Below are 6,992 nucleotides of genomic sequence, written 5' to 3' on the forward strand. Positions count from 1 at the left end.
TTGTCAGTGCTCGTCTGCATTGGCACAGCCACCAGATTTTGTGACGCTGGAGTGAGAGCTTTCCACCATTTTCCAGCCCATGCCAATGACTGGGCACAATGTTGCTAGGCCTGATGTCAGAAGTCTTTGGTATGGCAGCTCACTGCTGTCCATGGCTGTCAGCACATTGGTCAGCTGGACATGTCTTCTGTCTCTGGGGACTCTAATGGCCTCAGATCTTGGCATTGTTGGGTGATTGGATAATATCAGAGCTGTATACTTATAGGATCCGGAGAGACTTTTTTTTATTGTTGGCTATCCCTGGAGGTTCTGCTCCATGATGGATCTTGAGGGATATTTGCTTAACATTTTCTTTTGGACCCCAATCTACCTCAAATGCCCTTATGGATTCTTACCCTGCTTTTCCAGCACACAAAAAGTTCTCTTTTCTACCCTTAGCTGTTCTTGGAAGTGGATGTTGCTTTTCTGAGATTAATATTTCATTGGCTGGTTTTCAGATACTCTTTGATTGATGATGCTGAGGGCATATTTATTGCTGATTTTTCCTACTTTTTATAAAGATCAGTCATTAGCAAGAGAGGCTTGCTAATTAGGCAGAAGTGTTCTGTTGCTCTCTAGATAAATTCATCCCTGTGAAAATTTGATAACCTTTCCTGTAATTTAGGGACTTAGGAATCTCAGCATTGGAGAAATTTCTTTGAGCAAATAGCTTCTTGCAAAAATTTTTTGCTTGGATCTTTTTGTTGTGCCCAATATTAGGAAACAAGGTCCAGTTCATAAACATTTCTTTGCTATCATATTTGTGCTTCTATCACTTTCTTGTTATTTGGACTGTAGATGAAGGTTCAACATGGGAATTGCAAGGCTATCTATCTGTGGGAAGCTGCAAAGATTTTGCCAAGTTCGGCCACCTCAGGCAAGGAAGTATCGCTCCCTGAGGGGTGCGACCTGAAAAATAAGATTAACCGTCTAGAGGCCAGGGAAGTGCATTTCCTGATCCAGGGATTGGAGACGGCCAGACTGGGCCAGACTGGAGAAGCCAAATTGAACAAAAGATCAACCGCATTCAGGCTTATGCAGTATTAATCGTACCCCTGCCCAGTGTCACAGATGTAAGTCTGGGCTCTCCTTTAGATGCTGTGTTTGAAGTTTCAGCTTCGGTTTCCCCTTTTTTCTAATAATCATTTGACCCTGTTTCCTAGCAACCAACCTAAGTCAGCTTCCCGCCCCAAACCCTATAAAGGTGTGGATATTTTCTCAATAAACTGGGCTTGATCAGAAACCTTGTCTTGCCCCATTCTCTGTGCTCCTTCCTGCCCTATTCTCTCTCCCTCCCTCAGGAACCTACGACCCGATTTACTGACCCGCCGGCTGAAGCAGGAACAGACATCTATCTATCTATCTATCTATCTATCTATCTATCTATCTATCTATCTAGTCAAGAGTGCAGCCTCTGAGACTAAATTAAAACCCTGGTTTCACCATTTAGTTATATGATTTGAACGATTGTTCAACTGCTCTGAGTTACATAATGTGAAAGTAGGAATTACAGGTTTTTCATAATCTGAAGGGAGGATTATTTTGTTAAAGGTAATGAGATAATGTATTTTCTATATGTGGACACATAGAAAGCCTATACTAATTTTAGTTAATAATAAGTCTGATTCTCTCTTCAGGCTTTTAATAAACTTTCTTACATAAAAGAACATCCATTGCATTTGTCCATGGAATGATGCTTCTGTAATTCCATTATTCCATGAAATGATTTTCCAGGAGAATTATTTCCAGTATTTGATTTTCTCTAGCTCCCCTTTTGCAATTCTTAAGGCAAAAGTCCTATTTTTTCTACCAATTTCTCTCTTTTCCTTTATGCTCACATCTGCCAGAAAATGTGAAAACTCACAAGGATCAAGGAGGTGTATTCTTCACTTTTTATTCTTTTAAAAATCATTGGATGATGGTGCTAGCGTTTGCTGAAGCTACCTCAATCTCTGATCATCAATTATGAAGTTTTGCAGAATAATTTGCCTCAAATATAAAGCTTATGTTCACTTATTAAATGGGTATTTCAACATTAAAATCACCTTTGCAGAGTGACATCTGACAAAACGGCTTTGTGTTATAGTGTGTTAAACTTTCTTGAATAAAAATTCTAAACCTTGTGGTCAGAGAGTCCATAATATAAGCTTTTCCTGGGAACATGGCAGGGGACAGATGAAATGCAGAATGAATTCTGCAATATGCTTTTAAAATTATTTTGATCCTTGTGTCACCTAGTAGAAAAGAGAAAAATTGAAAAAAAAAGGTCATTGTAGATTTCTACGGTTTTAGACACAGATAGTACATATTTTTACTGAGGAAAAAAAAAAACTGACTGCATAGAGGAAGAAAGTGTACTGACCAGAACTCAGCTAAATATATTATGGGAGCCCTATGCACATCTAGGGTTTTCTGTCTGTGCAACTCTTTTTCTTCAGAGTCCTGTCCTGCAAACTTTGGTTGCCTTTGTCTCTCCAGGTTTTCAGCTCCATTTCCTTTGAGAAGCCCACTAACATTTCTACACTGTAGTCTGGAAACTTTCTTAGGGCAAAAATCTGGGAAATTTTAGAGCTCATTTGTTTGTTACTTCTCAAGAATCATTTTCTTTTATTGTCTGATATAAGTGTCTTGCAAACTATTAGTTTATATATTTTGTCCACTTTTTCATGTTTCAGGCAGAAGGGTAAATCCAATCTCTGTTGCTCTATCTTGGGCAGAAGTGGAAGTTCTGGAAGGGGCTTTTAACTGGATGAATAAAGAAGTATTTTGAAGTTGCCCAAACTATATTGTATTCAAGCCACTTTAAGGTTTTATTTTATACTACCTTTCATAAAAAGTAGATAGGCTTTGTAGTTGGAAAGACCTAGGTTTGAATCTTGAAACTAACATCCTGTAGGTATGTGATTTTGGGCAACAACTGTAACTTCCCTCAACTTTAGTTTTATCTTTGATAGAAGGAGATGGAAAAAATTTACTTTATTTATTTATTTATTTATTTATTTATTTATTTTTGAGAGACAGAGTGAGCAGAGGAAGGCAGAGAGAGAGAGAGAGGGAGACACAGAATCTGAAACAGGCTTCAGGCGCTGAGCTGTCAGCCCAGAGCCTGCTGCAGGGCTTGAACTCATGAGTCAAGAGATCAGGACATGAGCCAAAGTTGGCTGCTTAACTGACTTAGCCACCCAAGCACCCCAGAAAAAATTTACTTTAAACCCCTAAATCAGGGGATTCTATGAAGTATTGTTTTTTTATACCAAAATATATGCAGTAGGTGGGGTGATGCTAAAATAAATGAATGTGAATATATAGTTTATAGTTCTATGAAACACCCAAAAATAATGGGATAGATCTATGTGTATTCTCATGAAAACTGTTAATAATAATACTGTTAGGTAAGTAAAGCATTTTGCAGAAAAATGTATAAAGCAAGTGGAGTGATTTTTAATTCAAAATCTGCTTGTGTTTGTGTGTGTGTGCACTTATGTGAAGAAAACTTCATCTGGAAAAATATACGACAAACTTAAGAAAGTTGAGAATGTTTATTTCTTTTTGAGGGAGGGTGGGAAGGGCAGAGAGAGAGGGAGACACAGAATCTGAAGCAGCCTCCGGGCTTTGAGCTTAATCAGCTGAGCCATCCAGGTGCCCAAAGTATTAAGACTTTCATCAGCAATAACCAAACTCTGAAAAGAGCCCAAGTGTCCATCAATAGATAAAGAAGATGTAGTATATAGGGGCACCTGGGTGGCTCAGTTGGTTAAGACTGCGACTTCAGCTCAGGTCATGATCTCGTGGTTTGTGAGTTCCAGCCCAGTGTCGGGCTCTGTGCTAACAGCTCACAGCCTGGAACATGTTTTGGATTCTGTGCCTCCCTCTCTGCCCTTTCCTGCTCACACTCTGTCTCTTTCTCAAAAATAAACATTAAAAAAAGAAGATATTATATATTATATTATATATTATGTATTATATATAATGGAATATTACTCAGCCATCAAAACAATAAAATCTTGCCATTTGCAATGACGTGGATGCAGCTACAGTGTATTATGCTAAGTGAAATAAATCAGAGAAAGACAAATGCCATATGATTTCACTAATGTGGAATTCAGAAAATAGAGCAGATGAACACATGGGAAGGAAAAAAAGGGAAAAGGAAGCAAACCATAAGAGACTCTTACTGACAGAGAACTGAGGATTGATGGAGGTAGGGAGGTGGGGGATGGGCTAAATGGATGATGGGTACTAAAGAGGGCATGTGTTATGACGAGTGCTGCTGGTTATATGTATGTAATAAATCACTAAATGCTCCTGAAACCAATGTTAACATCATATGTTAACTGGAATTTAAATAAAAATTTGGAAGAAAAAAAAGTGTAAAAAAAACTTAAGAAAGTTGAGGAATAAACATAACTTTAAAACTAGCTAGATTTTAGGAGCGCCTTGGTGGCTCAGTCAGTTAAGCATCCAGCTTCGCGTCAGGTCATGATCTCACAGTTCGTGGGTTGGAGCCCCGAGTCGGGCGCTGTGCTGACAGCTCAGAGCCTGGAGCCTACTTCCGATTCTGTGTGTCCCTCTCTCTCTGACTTTCCCCTGCTGGCATTATCTCTTTCTGTCTCTGAAAAATAAATAAAAAACATAAAAAAAACTAGCTAGATTTTAAAAAATCATGGACACACATTAGTTTCTTTTGCGATAAGAAAATGAATAACAAAAAAGAAGCCAAATTCAAGAGCGATAATAGATGCACGTGGCACAGTTCACACTGTCAATGCATAATAGCCAACCAAACACCAGGAGCGCCTATGTAGTCAGGCTTCTTTCACATTCTGCAGTGAGGAAGACCGCCTCACACCTCAGAGCGCCTGGGGGTGTTGGATTAAGAGGAAACCGAGAAGGACTTTTGTAGGATTTAGGTCTGTGCTGCATGATTTTAAGAAGGATTTCGGAAGTGGAGGCAAGTTCTGTTTTGAGTGTTATCAGGAATTTGATGACTAGATAGTTTTGTAATTTATACCAGAAAGAGGGAAAATAAAGTGGTTAGGGAAGGAAGGTTTACTCCTTTTAGTTGGGAAGGGAAATGTGTAGCTACTTTTTAGTTGCCAAGAATTCTTGTTCCTATTACATTTTCAGACATCTTCAAAGAGTGGCCTTTTCTCTGTCTGAATCTATCTCACTCATGGAATGTCCTTGTCTTATTATTGCTTATATTCTGCAAAAGGTGTTTCATTCAGTTGGGAATGTTATGGCTAACATGTTAGCTATCATCTCACTGATCACTTCATAACTTCTCAATATGACCGACAAGTTCTTTTCTCCATTCAAATTTTTTACTTTGCTGAAGATGAGTGTACCCAACCTTGGCGTTAATTACACTGGCATATTGGCTACAATCCTATAGATTTTATTGTTGTTCTCCTCTGTTGAAATAATGCACAGCAGAATATGAAAAATGCAATCTGATTTATTTATAGGGAATTTGTCTTTAGATACCCCCCCCCCCAGGTTAGTGCAGGCTGATGTTTCACTAAGTGATTTCTCTAAGAGAGTATATAGTTGAGGTATGGGAGTAAATATAAGTATCTGTTCCCTTGAGTGTCTGTGACTCTAGATACTGAGACAGGATCAAAGAAAACAGCCTTCATTTGTTAGTTTTCTGCCGAAGGAGGGAGAAGTTTCCTAGAGGGGGGAGTTTTCGTGTTGCAAAACTTGGGAGATTTTTTATTGAGAGAGAGAGAGAGAGAGAGAGAGAGAGAGAGAGAGAGAGAGAGAGGGTGTGTGTGTAATAAGGGCATTTTTATAAAGACTTACACACCTTAGTGCCAGGTACTATGATTTCTATACATTAGCTTACCTATCTATTACTAACAAACAAGCAAACAAGAAAAAAATCTCATGAGATACGTATTGTTGTGGGAAATAAGATTTGAAAGATGAAATAACATGTAAAGGGACAGTACTGGTAAGTGACAGGGTTGGGACATTAACTATATACTAAACTATTTAAAATCTTGTGCTCTGAAATACTGCTTTCCAGCGGACCGTGGAACAACAGAAACACTCTGCATGTATAGATATTTCTAGTTATTGGTCTCTGGCTAATGTTACTGAATCAGTATTTCCAGGGCTCAGCATGATTATTTACACTTTAAAAACTTTTCCTGGTCATTTGAATGCTGCTGCCCACAGATTGGTATTTAAAGACCACTAGGGTAGGCTACATACTCACATAACTTCCAGTTAGAAAGCTTTCCATAGTATTGTATTTTATCACCATTGATTCATTCAATATTTATAGAATGCCTACTGTGTCTAAGGCTCTATACTAGATGTTAAAAGGTCATAGAAAGACAGTGTTAAATGATAGTGAGGGTTGCATAAGTAAGCAATTTATATAGGAAGTGATAAATAATAAAGTGCTGTGGGTACTCAGTGGAAGAAAGAATTACCTCCAAGGGTAGAACGTTGGCAAGAAACAAGGGCTTAAGCTGGGAAAACTTCAGGGAGAGACTGACTCTTAAAGTTGCAGTATGATTTGGCCATAGAGGTGTGTTTTGTTTCACATGGTATATATACTGAATAAAACTATAGGGCTTCCTGGGTTTTTTTCCCCATAATATTTTATTGTCAAATTGTTTTCCATACAACACCCAGTGCTCTTCCCCATAAGTGCCCTCCTCCATCACCACCACCTCTTTTCCCCCCTCTTCCTTCCCCTTCAACTCTCAGTTCATTTTCAGCATTCAATAGTCTCTCAATTTTTTTGCATCCCTCTCTCTCCCCAACTCTCTTTCCCTCTTCCGCTCCCCCTGGTCTTCATTAGGTTTCTCCTGTTTTCCTGTTAGACCTATGAGTGCAAACATATGGTTTCTGTCCTTCTCTGCCTGGCTTACTTCACTCAGCATGACACCCTCAAGGTCCATCCACTTTCCTACAAAAGGCCATATGTCATTCTTTCT

The sequence above is a fragment of the Suricata suricatta genome, chromosome 11 (assembly GCF_006229205.1).
Source record: "Suricata suricatta isolate VVHF042 chromosome 11, meerkat_22Aug2017_6uvM2_HiC, whole genome shotgun sequence".
NCBI classification, from domain to species: domain Eukaryota; kingdom Metazoa; phylum Chordata; class Mammalia; order Carnivora; family Herpestidae; genus Suricata; species Suricata suricatta.